This window comes from Choloepus didactylus, chromosome 1 (assembly GCF_015220235.1).
Source record: "Choloepus didactylus isolate mChoDid1 chromosome 1, mChoDid1.pri, whole genome shotgun sequence".
Taxonomy (NCBI): domain Eukaryota; kingdom Metazoa; phylum Chordata; class Mammalia; order Pilosa; family Megalonychidae; genus Choloepus; species Choloepus didactylus.
The window spans coordinates 123,577,471-123,591,882 of NC_051307.1; the positions used below are offsets into that span (position 1 = coordinate 123,577,471).

Genomic DNA, 14,412 nt, shown 5'->3' on the forward strand with positions numbered 1-14,412 from the left:
TAAAAGGACCCCTAAGTGTAGTGCTGAAGTACTGTCTAGAGGTCCTGAACTCAAGAAGATTGTGATGTGCCTTATAGATAAATACACTTGTTAGATAAGCTTGGTTCAGGCATGTGTTATAGTGCTGTTGTATGTGAGTTCAGTGTTAATAAATCAACACTATAAAGGTATCTTTAAACCAAAGCACATATAAAACAAGGTTATGTATTGACTGGGAGCCGAAAATAGGCTCTCAGGAACCTAACCCTGTATATCCCCTAGGAGCAGCGGTCAGTATGCACTAATTTCAGCATGGCGACTTTATGGAGCATAACTACTGTGCATAACAACAATCACTTGTACTTTCAAGGGATGGTCAGCAATTAGACTAGTAAAATTTAAAGGCAATGCTTATGATTCCCGTTAGCATTGAAGATTTTTAGCTGCAGGGTCATCATTCAGATTAAATCTTTCTCTAAAGCCCAAAGATATAAAGCAAATGGGTCAAGTGAAAAATAATAGGAGTACTGGCAGAAGGAAGAAAGATAAGGATGTATCTTCTGGATATGATTTTTCAGATAGGACACCTGGAGAGACAAGAGAATGCTGGGAAGGAATAGGGACTGGGTAACGAGATATGAGAACATTAAGAAGTAGTGGGCAAAGGCAAAGGAACAGGAGTTGAGGCCTGAGTGAGAAATGTCATTGGAAGCAGGAAAAAGAAGATGAAAAAAATGGTCAGGAAGAAATGAGGCGAGCATAAAAAGGTAATGAGGAGTTTCAAGAAATCTATCCTTAAAAAAAAAAAAAAAATCATGGTTTACTCAAAGTTGTTTATTCAAGACTGTTTGACCAGCCTTTATAAAAAGCAAAATCAAGCCAAACTAAACAGTAACAAAACCAAAACCCTCCACAAATGTCAACAATTGGAGGTGAGTTAAAAATGATACATGGTACACATCCTTACGATACGCTATTATGCAGCCATTAAAAATGTCAGGATAGGAAGAAAACTTAGTTTGTACTCCACCTTTTCTATACTTGTAAAATTTTCAGCCTTGTAAATTTGTTACCGGTAAAAAAATGATACAAATTTCCACAATATGCTTAGTTCAGTGAAATGTAGGTTACAAAACTACAGCAACAAGTCATTTAGTTTTTGTAAGGAAAAAAACATACATGCCTAAAAAAGACTAAAAATGTGCACATCAAGTTATCAGTATGTTAGCAGTATACTTGTAGGTTTTTCTCTATTTCCCAAAGTTTAAGGAAATAAAGGAGTATCAAGTCTGAAAAGTGAAAACTCTGAATTTGCCTAAAAGCATTAGATCATTGATGATTAAATTTCAAGGGAGCAGTATGGATATTGTCCGAGGGTAAAAAAGAAAATAGGGTGAGAGAAGTTTATTAATCTCAGTTTTGTCGACAGATTAAAACCTTACTTTCATAGCCGTAATCTTATTGGTCATGAGCTCACTTATTCAAGTACACAAACAATGTAGATTTTTACACATGTATATGTGTAAAGGTAGTTATAAAAAATCATACAATACCTACCTTCAAAACTAGAAGCATAAAACCAGTCAAGTTTTTTCCTACACTCAAAATTTTTTCCTACACTGAAACAATATTACACTTTAACTTGACCCTCTCCCCCATAAAGTTCTAGTTAAGATTTTGATACATAAGGGCATGGAAACAAAGCTGGCACTTTGAAAAATGCCATTAGTCTTACAAATGGTGCTACTTGGATAAGGAAGCCTAGAAAAAAATAAGACCATATGAAGTCCTTCTTGAACCAGAAAAAAACAGGCTTAGTTTTAAACAGCAAATGTTGGTTTTTAACAGGAGTGAGGGAGGGAAATACTGTGGGTTCATATTTACCAAGCCACATTTTTAAAAAATGTTATCTTCAGGATAAAAGAGAAATGTTTACCTTTGTCAAATGATACTGCTTTTATAACTCCTATTCAAAAACAAACAAACAGCTTAAAGAAATCTGTGTTTAAGTCAAGGGATGTTTTCCCAAGTTTCCGTTTGTCATTGACTCAGGTATGGAGTCAATCCGGAGGCCAGAAAAGCAGATTAGTCCCTGGAGGAGGGATGTAACCCTGAATGCCTCCCAGGGGCTAAGGGAGGTCACCATAAGACAACAGGAGGAGAAGGCGCAAAAACTAAAGCCCTCATGGCTCTAACCCCGAACCTCTTCAGAAGAGGATTCTAAAGAAAGGAGACAAGTCTGAAAGGGAATATGTAAGAGAATGATAAAGCTAAAAGAAACTTTAGAAATGAGAAAAACAAGGCCCAGGAAAGATACACAACTTGAGGCAATAAAAAGCAATTGAAAGGAAAATACTGAAAAATAAGATTTTCGTCATTTTATAAAAATTCCTGAATACCATGATCAATGGGAACCAACCAAGACATTCTTAGATGATACCAATTTTATATGCTCTACCTCTTTTCCTTCTCCTCCAAACCATTAAATGTATTCAAAATTCCAATATTTGTGACTTCAAATCACCTCCCAGGACAGGACAAAAACCCTACTTGATAGGCTACCTGTTCCAAATTTTCCTTTGAAAAATGTTCACAGTAGCTATGTGGATTCAGAGATGTGTAAGATGAGGTCATTTTCCTGCATGAGTTTTTGAACTACTTATGAGTCAACTCCACTGCTTCATATGGAACCTTTTCTTTTCCATGGGCTCGGCTTTGTGATCAGGTCTGAATCAAGCCCAATTTGGGAGCATTAGCAGAGCTTAGTGGAAACAAACCATGATTTTGTGATTTCTTTTCACTGAGCCAGTCTCCGCTTTTCTATTTAGAAAGCAATTTATTATTAATGACACACCATACTTACCATGCTTTCTGCAGTGGGTATTTCTTGGCTGTTGATCTTTTTCCTATTTTATTTGTTTTATTGCCTTCAGTTATCTTGATTTTTGTTTCCTTGCATTTCATTTTGCTATACCAAATGCTATATGAGTAAGCTCTGTGTGGAAGACAGAAAACAAAAAATAACCATCATTAATAACCATCTTAATTGATTGGAGCTTGTTCCAGCTACCTGCTTGGAAAAACTAATTTTCTGTGGGATCGAGGCCAGTAACTAAGTGCCAATCTTCTTAGTTTCTTTCTAGCAAAAGGAAGAACGGGATACTTTCTGGTTTTGGGCCCCTTGACACTCATCACATATTAACATAAATTGTTTTTTTTAATGAAAAATTACTGTTTGCCCAAACAAAAGTTCAGTGAGATGGATGGCATTGTTTTACATTTTCATAAATCACTTTAGCATCTAGCTTAATAACAGACAACTGAATTCTCATCTATATGTAATCAGTCATGATATCACACATCACCTACTTCTGGAAAAGTCCTTTGTATTTATGAGAGTTTGAAAGTAAAAAAGGTAAATAACTTCTTAGTATTATTATGAAAATAATTTTGATCTTGGAGCCCCTGAAAAAGGTCTCAGAACCCCTGGGATTACCTGAACCACACTTTAGAATTGCTGCTCTGAACAGTCCTTTTCCCTTTTAAAACAGTTATCAAATAGCTGTGCTGTTCAACTTCATACGTAATCTCAGAAAACTTTAATGAAACCATCTGCATTAAACTGCAGAACAAGAAATAAGCCCAGTTAACATAACACCCTAGTCTACTGTTGTAAAGAAAGTGGAATTGGCACTGTAGCCTTATTTGCTGAGCCTGATGAGTACAGAAAGCCTGTCAGAGAAATACTGTATGGGGCCTTGTCCTTGTTTTATATACCCTTTTCACTGATCCTTAACAACAATCATGGAAGGTATATATTATTTTGCCCCATGAGGAAACAAGCTCAGGCAGTTAATAAGCACATTTCTCTAGGTCACAATGATTGGTTAAGTGTTGAAGGTGAATTTCAACTTCAGGTCAGATTTCAAACCTTTTCTTCAGTAAGCCACAATTACAGGTCAACTTACACCTGGAATTGTAGAAAAGGACACAATTGATAAATGTCAAAGAGTTTTCTAAAAGAGTAATATCCAAATATAAGGGATTATGTTGCTAACAAGTACCCATAGTACCACGACTGACTAATCCATTTGGTTAGTATATTTTTATTCTTCTAAAAGGTAAATATAAATAAACTCTTCAAAGTGTGGTCCTTACTTGTGTCATAATTCAGTAAACAGATGTCATCTAATAACTTTTTAAGAAAGATGTTTTCATTCATTTACAGTATAATTAGATTCAATAGAGGCAACAGAGAAAATGCAGAAAAGGAATGTTTTTATTGAACTTACTTTTTAAATTAGCAAAATAATTTACATGGTAAATTACAGAAGTGTATACAATGAAAACTGCCCCTCCTACCAACACTTCTCCCCACTACTATCCAGTCCAGTTTCTCTTCCTAGATACCAACACTGTTTCCAATTGCTTGTGTATCTTTCCAGAGACATTCTAAAGCAAGCTTTTCAAAAGAAATTTGAAATGTCCGTTATGTTGTTAATGCAACTAGCAAGGCATTCTTGATTTGCCCTTTCCCAAGTCTCATTTATATACTGATAAAATCAGAGAAAAGAGTTGCAAAGGTAGACTATCAACAAAATATTAATCAATGATTTACCAGATTACAGGGGTAATTTCCACTAACCCAAATGTAAGGTTGGCCATAAGGTAGGTCAGTGGGGCCAGACAGCAAACAGGAGTTATCTCAGGGTATTTTTACTTTTTCTTCCCTGTTGTGCAGAATTATAGTGCTCATCCATACCTGCCTCTTCCCTGCTTCCAAGAACATGGTAGGATTTTAATTCCTTGATCCCAACAGTTAGGTGAGTTCATGTGGCTATTTCAGGCCAATGACCTGTCAGGCCAAAGCATTTAATGGGCAGGGTTCTGTTCCCCTGCCACAAGGGATAAAGAGGTCAAGTGTTTTAGATGGTCCAGCTCAAGATGGTGGGGCTTGTCAGCCTGGGTCCTTGAGTGACCATGTGGAGCAAAGACCCTCGTGATTCACAATGGATATATAGTATAATCAAGAAATAAATCTGTGGTGTATTAAGGCAGTGGGATTTCATGATTATTTGTTATGGCCTATCTTGACTAATAGAATTATCATTCTCTGTGTCATTTGAAATTTTGTTAACAGCATATATTATTTATATTACCAGAACCAAAGTATTACAGTAGTAAAAAGAACTTTGAAAAGCAACAAAGCACAAATGTAAAAAAAATTGGCAAAATCAAAATTCAATGTTCAATTTCTAATACATTCATTGCTTTTGCATTGTTTTTGTTCTGATGTTCTTATATTTACCTAGACTGTATTGGAAAAGAAGAAAGGGTCTTAATTCAATGACCTAAGTTTCTGCCTTAAAAAACAGAAGAGCACATTAAACCCAAAGCAAGCTGAAGGATATAATAAAGATAAGAGCAGAAATCAATGAAACTGTTAAAAAAGGAAAGAAAACAAAAATCAATGAAACCAAAAGCTGGTTCTTTGGGAAAAAAACACACACACACACACACACACACATAACACACGCAACAAAATTGATAAGCCTTGCCAAACTAAGAAAACAAGAAAGCTGAAGTTATCAAAATTAGGAAAGAGAAGACCTCACTACAGATCGTACAAACATTAAAAAGGATAATAAGGGACTACTACAAAAAACTTCATACCAATAAATGAGACAGCTGTGATGAAACAAACTTCTGGAAAGACACTACCAAATCTCATCCAAAAAGATCCCTAAACTTCCCACATTAAACTCATTTCATATTTAAAATCCTTTCTGCAATTCATCAAACATTTAAGGAAGAAATAAAAAACTAAACAAAATAGAAGAGGAAGGAAACACACCTTCCAGGTACAGTAATAAAGACTGTTACTATAACATAAGAATAGTCCTATAGATCGACTCCATAGACAACAGTCAAGAAATAGACCCAATTATGGTCAATTAATTTTCAACAAAGTAAATGGGGGAATGGACAGTCATTTACAAAAATGGTGCTGAAAAGTGGCCATTCAAATGGGGAAACAAAACAAAACAAAACAAAAAACCTTGACTGTCACCTCACACAATCTGCAAAAATAAACTCAGCTGTGGGCAAGCTCGCTTCCCTGGGCAGAGCGTAGGTAGGGGAGGGTGGGCGAGGAGCCGCCCCATGCAGCCCTGCGGGCGGTTTCTCAGAACAATAAACCCGGGGTCGGGGCCCAGCTGCTTCCACATTTAGTGTCCTGGCCCTAGAGGGGCTCTGCTGCGACTCTTAGACTCTTCGCTGGGGCCCTTAGAGGCTGCTGAGGGCAGAGGCGTGACACAGCCCGCAGGCTCAGAGGCTGTTTGCAGACAAAGCTGAGGGAAAGGCCTGGACCCTAAGCCTTGCAGCCCGGGAGTCCCTGAGGCCGCGACTGCGCAGAGGGCCCCTTCCCCGGCTCCCGGCTCTGAGGTAACCAGGAGGCCTCTCACTTCACTCGCCCATCTCTCCTTTATTTCTCTTCCTTGTTCTCCCTCCTTGCCTCTTCATCTCACCCTCTCAGCAAGTATGAAAACAAAGCTGGAGCCTGGGGAATGGCTCTGAGGCCGAGCTCCCGGAATGTCCCTTCCTCCCTTCTGCCTCTAGCAGGGCCTTCTGCCCTCACCTGCCCCTCCAGGTGGCGTCCCCACCCACCCCCAAATCTGGAAGGCTACAGCTTCCTTCCTCTTAGTGGTTCTTGAGACCCTGGAGGTAATGTCCTGAAAAAGAGGTTATTAATCACTTTCCTGCAACAGTGACAACCCCAATCGTAACACTAGCTGGATACAAGCTTAAGGAACAGATACTTCATCTTTTAAATTTCAGCGAGAACACATTAAGATACCAAAATGTCCAGGTTTCAACAAAAGAATACAATACATACAAGGAAACAGGAAGCAATGGCCTAGGCAAAGGAGATGATTAAAACATTCGAAACCATCAACAAGGAGGACAAATCTGGACATAACTGAAAAATACTTTGTTAAACTGGTCCTAGAGATGCTCAAAGAGCTAAGGAAAACACAAACAAAGAACTAAAGGAAATCAGGGAAACGAAAGATGAACACAACCAGAATATGAATAGAGTGATGGAAATCATGAAAAGAAACAAACAAAGCTGAAGACCACAGTAAGAGAAATTAAAAATTCACTAGAGGGGTTCAACAGCAGATTGGGGCTGGCAGAAGGAAAATTTGGGAAACTTCAAGATAAAGCAATTGAAATCATTCCATCTGAGGAACAGAAAGAAGAATGAATGAAGAGAAGTGAACGGAGCCCAGGGAGCCTGTGGGAAACCATCAAGCATGTCAATATACACACTATTGGAGTCCCAGAAGAAGAAAGAAAGGGGCAGAGAGAATATTCAAAGAAATAATGGCTTAATACTCCCCTAATTTAACAAAAGATATAAAGAGACGCTCAGGATAAACCCAAATAGACCGATGCCAGGGCATATAATAATCACTGTTGAATGCCCAAAGATAGAGAACTCTGAAAGCCACAAAAGAGAAGCCACATGTAAAAGAGAGCCTCAATAAGATTAAATGCCTGTTTCTCATCAATTACCATGGAGGCAAGAAGGTAGTGGGATGACATCCTTAGGGTGCCGAAAGCAAAAAACTGCCAACCAAGACTTCCATATATGGCAAAACTGATCCCCCCAAATGGGGGAGTGATTAACATATCCCCAGATAAACAAAAGCTGAGGAAGTTCATCACCACTATACAGATCCTACAAGAAATGCTAGAGTTCTACAGAACAAAAGGAAAGGGCCACAGACAATAGATTGAAGACAGGAAAAAATAAGGAGCTCTGGTGAGAGTAATGACGTGGGTAAATATAAATGCCAATACTATTGTTAAAAAACAAACTCAGAGAGGCGGGGCAAGATGACGGATTGGTGAGCTGTATGTTTTAGTTACTCCTCCAGGAAAGTAGGTAGAAAGCCAGGAACTGTGTGGACTGGACACCACAGAGCAATCTGACTTTGGGCATACTTCTTACAACACTCATGAAAACGTGGAACTGCTGGGATCAGCGAAATCTGTAAGTTTTTGTGGCCAGGGGACCCACACCCCTCCCTGCCAGGCTCAGTCCCGTGGGAGGAGGGGCTGTCAGCTCCGGGAAGGAGAAGGGAGAACTGCAGTGGCAGCCCTTATCGGAATCCATTCTACTGATCCAAACTCCAACCATAGATAGACTGAGACCAGACACCAGAGAATCTGAGAGGAGCCAGCCCAGCAGAGAGGAGACAGGCATAGAGAAAAAAAACAACACGAAAAACTCCAAAATAAAAGCGGAGGATTTTTGGAGTTCTGGTGAACATAGAAAGGGGAAGGGCAAAGCTCAGGCCCTGAGGCTCATATGCAAATCCCGAAGAAAAGCGGATCTCTCTGCCCTGTGGACCTTTCCTTAATGGCCCTAATTGCTTTGTCTCTTAGCATTTCAATAACCCATTAGATCTGTGAGGAGGGCCCTTTTTTTTCCTTTTTCTAAAACAATTACTCGAAGAAGCCCAATACAGAAAGCTTCAAAGACTTGCAATTTGGGCAGGTCAAGACAAGAGCAGAACTAAGAGAGCTCTGAGACAAAAGGCAATAATCCAGTGGCTGAGAAAATTCACTAAACACCACAACTTCCCAAGAAAAGGGGGGTGTCCGCTCACAGCCATCATCCTGGTGGACAGGAAACACTCCTGCCCAACGCCAGCCCCATAGCCCAGAGCTGCCCCAGACAACCCAGTGTGACAGAAGTGCTTCAAATAACAGGCACACACCACAAAACTGGGCATGGACATTAGCCTTCCCTGCAACCTCAGCTGACTGTCCCAGAGTTCGGAAGGTGAAGCAGTGTGAACTAACAAAGCCTCATTCAGCCATCATTTCAGCAAACTGGGAGCCTCCCTACACAGCCCAGCAGCCCAGAACTGCCCTGGGGGGACGGCACTCACCTGTGACATAGCACAGTAATCCCTCAACAGAGGACCAGGGGGTGCACGGCCTGGAAGAGGGACCCACTCGCAAGTCTCAGGAGCCATACGCCAATACCAAGGACTTGTGGGTCAGTGGCAGAGACAAACTGTGGCAGGACTGAACTGAAGGATTAGACTATTGCAGCAGCTTTAAAACTCCAGGATCACCAGGGAGATTTGATTGTTAGAGCCACTCCCCCTCCCTGACCTCTCAGAAACACGCCCCATATACAGGGCGGGCAACACCAACTACACACACAAGCTTGGTACACCAATTGGACCCCAGAAGACTCACTCCCCCACTCACCAAAAAGGCAAAGCAGGGGAGACCTGGCTTGTGGAGAACAGGTGGCTCGTGGACACCGCCTGCTGGTTAGTTAGAGAAAGTGTACTCCATGAAGCTGTAGATCTGAGAAATTAGAGATAAGGACTTCAATTGGTCTACAAATCCTAAAAGAACCTTATCAAGTTAAGCAAATGCTAAGAGGCCAAAAACAACAGAAAATTATTAAGCATATGAAAAAACCAGACTATATGGATAACCCAAGCCCAAGCACCCAAATCAAAAGATCAGAAGAGACACAGCAACTAGAACAGCTACTCAAAGAACTAAAGATGAACAATGAGACCACAGTACGGGATACAAAGGATATCAAGAAGACCCTAGAAGAGCATAAAGAAGACACTGCAAGACTAAATAAAAAAATGGATGATCTTATGGAAATTAAAGAAACTGTTGACCAAATTAAAAAGACTCTGGACACTCATAGTACAAGACTAGAGGAAGTTGAACAACGAATCAGTGACCTGGAAGATGACAGAATGCAAAATGAAAGCACAAAAGAAAGAATGGGGAAAAAAATTGAAAAAATTGAAACGGACCTCAGGGATATGATAGATAATATAAAACGTCCGAATATAAGACTCATTGGTGTTCCAGAAGGGGAAGAAAAGGGTAAAGGTCTAGGAAGAGTATTCAAAGAAATTGTTGGAGAAAACTTCCCAAATCTTCTAAACAACATAAATACATAAATCATAAATGCCCAGCGAACTCCAAACAGAATAAATCCAAATAAACCCCCTCTGAGACATATTCTGATCACACCGTCAAACACGGAAGAGAAGGAGCAAGTTCTCAAAGCAGCAAGAAAAAGCAATTCACCACATACAAAGGAAACAGCATAAGCCTAAGTAGTGACTACTCAGCAGCCACCATGGAGGCGAGAAAGCAGTGGCACGATATATTTAAAATTCTGAGTGAGAAAAATTTCCAACCAAGAATACTTTATCCAGCAAAGCTCTCCTTCAGATTTGAGGGAGAGCTTAAATTTTTCACAGACAAACAAATACTGAGAGAATTTGCTAACAAGAGACCTGCCCTACTGGAGATACTAAAGGGAGCCCTACAGACAGAGAAACAAAAAAGGACAGAGAGACTTGGAGAAAGGTTCAGTACTAAAGAGATACGGTATGGGTACAATAAAGGATATTAATAGAGAGAGGGGAAAAATATATATGACAAACATAAACCAAAGGATAAGATGGCTGATTCAAGAAATGCCTTCACGGTTATAACGTTGAATGTAATTGGATTAAACTCCCCAATTAAAAGATACAGATTCGCAGAATGGATCAAAAAAAAAAATGAGCCATCAATATGTTGCATACAAGAGACTCATCTTAGACACAGGGACACAAAGAAATTGAAAGTGAAAGGATGGAAAAAAATATTTCATGCAAGCTACAGCCAAAGGAAAGCAGGTGTAGCAATATTATTCTCAGATAAAATAGACTTTATATGCAGGGATATTTTGAGAGACAAAGAATGCCACTACATACTAATAAAAGGGGCAGTTCAACAAGAAGAAATAACAATCATAAATGTCTATGCACCCAATCAAGGTGCCACAAAATACATGAGAGAAACACTGGCAAAACTAAAGGAAGCAATTGATGTTTCCACAATAATTGTGGGAGACTTCAACACATCACTCTCTCCTATAGATAGATCAACCAGCCAGAAGACCAATAAGGAAATTGAAAACCTAAACAACCTGATAAATGAATTAGATTTAACAGACATATACAGGACATTACATCCCAAATCACCAGGATACACATACTTTTCTAGTGCTCATGGAACTTTCTCCAGAATAGATCAAGATCATATGCTGGGACATAAAACAAGCCTCAATAAATTTAAAAAGATTGAAATTATTCAAAGCACATTCTCTGACCACAATGGAATACAATTAGAAGTCAATAACCATCAGAGACTTAGAAAATTCACAAATACCTGGAGGTTAAACAACACACTCCTAAACAATCAGTGGGTTAAAGAAGAAATAGCAAGAGAAATTGCTAAATATATAGAGACGAATGAAAATGAGAACACAACATACCAAAACCTATGGGATGCAGCAAAAGCAGTGCTAAGGGGGAAATTTATAACACTAAACACATAGATTAAAAAGGAAGAAAGAGCCAAAATCAAAGAACTAATGGATCAACTGAAGAAGCTAGAAAATGAACAGCAAACCAATCCTAAACCAAGTACAAGAAAAGAAATAACAAGGATTAAAGCAGAAATAAATGACATAGAGAACAAAAAAACAATAGAGAGGATAAATATTACCAAAAGTTGGTTCTTTGAGAAGATCAACAAGATTGACAAGCCCCTAGCTAGACTGACAAAATCAAAAAGAGAGAAGACCCATATAAACAAAATAATGAATGAAAAAGGTGACATAACTGCAGATCCTGAAGAAATTTAAAAAATTATAAGAGGATACTATGAACAACTGTATGGCAACAAACTGGATAATGTAGAGGAAATGGACAATTTTCTGGAAATATATGAACAACCTAGACTGACCAGAGAAGAAATAGAAGACCTCAATCAACCCATCACAAGCAAAGAGATCCAATCAGTCATCAAAAATCTTCCCACAAATAAATGCCCAGGGCCAGATGGCTTCACAGGGGAATTCTACCAAACTTTCCAGAAAGAACTGACACCAATCTTACTCAAACTCTTTCAAAACATTGAAGAAAATGGAACACTACCTAACTCATTTTATGAAGCTAACATCAATCTAATACCAAAACCAGGCAAAGATGCTACAAAAAAGGAAAACTACTGGCCAATCTCCCTAATGAATATAGATGCAAAAATCCTCAACAAAATACTTGCGAATCAAATCCAAAGACACATTAAAAAAATCATACACCATGACCAAGTGGGGTTCATTCCAGGCATGCAAGGATGGTTCAACATAAGAAAATCAATCAATGTATTACAACACATTAAAAATTCAAAAGGGAAAAATCAAATGATCATCTCAATAGATGCTGAAAAAGCATCTGACAAAATCCAACATCCGTTTTTAATAAAAGCACTTCAAAAGGTAGGAATTGAAGGAAACTTCCTCAACAGGATAAAGAGCATATACGAAAAACTCACAGCCAGCATAGTACTCAATGGTGAGAGACTGAAAGCCTTCCCTCTAAGATCAGGAACAAGACAAGGATGCCCGCTGTCACCACTGTTATTCAACATTGTGCTGGAAGTGCTAGCCAGGGCAATCCTGCAAGACAAAGAAATAAAAGGCATCCAAATTGGAAAAGAAGAAGTAAAATTGTCATTGTTTGCAGATGATATGATCTTATATCTGGAAAACCCTGAGAAATTGACGATACAGCTACTAGAGCTAATAAACAAATTTGGCAAAGTAGCGGGATACAAGGTTAATGCACATAAGACAGTAATGTTTCTATATGCTAGAAATGAACAAACTGAAGAGACACTCAAGAAAAAGATACCATTTTCAATAGCAACTAAAAAAATCAAGTACCTAGGAATCAACTTAACCAAAGATGTAAAAGACCTATACAAAGAAAACTACATAACTCTACTAAAAGAAATAGAAGGGGACCTTAAAAGATGGAAAAATATTCCATGTTCATGGATAGGAAGGCTAAATGTCATTAAGATGTCAATTCTACCCAAACTCATCTACAGATTCAATGCAATCCCAATCAAAATTCCAACAACCTACTTTGCAGACTTGGAAAAGCTAGTTATCAAATTTATTTGGAAAGAGAAGATGCCTCGAATTGCTAAAGACACTCTAAAAAAGAAAAACGAAGTGGGAGGACTTACACTCCCTGACTTTGAAGCTTATTATAAAGCCACAGTTGTCAAAACAGCATGGTACTGGCACAAAGATAGACATATAGATCAATGGAATCGAATTGAGAATTCGGAAATAGACCCCCAGATCTATGGCCGACTGATCTTTGATAAGGCCCCCAAAGTCACTGAACTCAGTCATAATGGTCTTTTCAACAAATGGGGCTGGGAGAGTTGGATATCCATATCCAAAAGAATGAAAGAGGACCCCTACCTCACCCCCTACACAAAAATTAACTCAAAATGGATGAAAGATCTCAATATAAAAGAACGTATCATAAAACTCCTAGAAGATAATGTAGGAAAACATCTTCAAGACCTTGTATTAGGCGGCCACTTCCTAGACTTTACACCCAAAGCACAAGCAACAAAAGAGAAAATAGATAAATGGGAACTCCTCAAGCTTAGAAGTTTCTGCACCTCAAAGGAATTTCTTCAAAAAGGTAAAGAGGCAGCCAACTCAATGGGAAAAAATGTTTGGAAACATGTATCTGACAAAAGACTGATATCTTGCATATACAAAGAAATCCTACAACTCAATGACAGTAGTACAGACAGCCCAATTATAAAATGGGCAAAAGATATGAAAAGACAGTTCTCTGAAGAGGAAATACAAATGGACAAGAAACACATGAAAAAATGTTCAGCTTCACTAGCTATTAGAGAGATGCAAATTAAGACCACAATGAGATACCATCTAACACCGGTTAGAATGGCTGCCATTAAACAAACAGGAAAGTACAAATGCTGGAGGGGATGTGGAGAAATTGGAACTCTTATTCATTGTTGGTGGGACTGTATAATGGTTCAGCTACTCTGGAAGTCAGTCTGGCAGTTCCTTAGAAAATTAGATATAGAGTTACCATTTGATCCAGCGATTGCACTTCTCGGTATATACCCGGAAGATCGGAAAGCAGTGACACGAACAGATATCTGCACGCCAATGTTCATAGCAGCATTATTCACAATTGCCAAGAGATGGAAACAACCCAAATGTCCTTCAACAGATGAGTGGATAAATAAAATATGGTATATACACACGATGGAATACTACGCGGCAGTAAGAAGGAACGATCTCGTGAAACATGACAACATGGATGAACCTTGAAGACATAATGCTGAGCGAAATAAGCCAGGCACAAAAAGAGAAATATTATATGCTACCACTAATGTGAACTTTGAAAAATGTAAAACAAATGGTTTATAATGTAGAATGTAGGGGAACTAGCGATAGAGAGCAATTAAGGAAGGGGGAAC

General features: G+C 38.8%; 1 protein-coding gene across 8 annotated transcripts in view; it reads right to left on the reverse strand.

Annotated features, from left to right (window-relative positions):
- The window catches only part of GPR160 (G protein-coupled receptor 160), a 57,239-nt gene that overhangs the window by 7,550 nt on the left and 35,277 nt on the right, over window positions 1-14,412 (reverse strand). For all 8 annotated transcript variants that reach the window (XM_037841030.1, XM_037841013.1, XM_037841000.1 and 5 more), the window contains one exon: window positions 2,843-2,974. The gene's annotated coding sequence lies outside the window, so the exon portion shown is untranslated. The remainder of the gene's footprint in view (window positions 1-2,842; window positions 2,975-14,412) is intronic.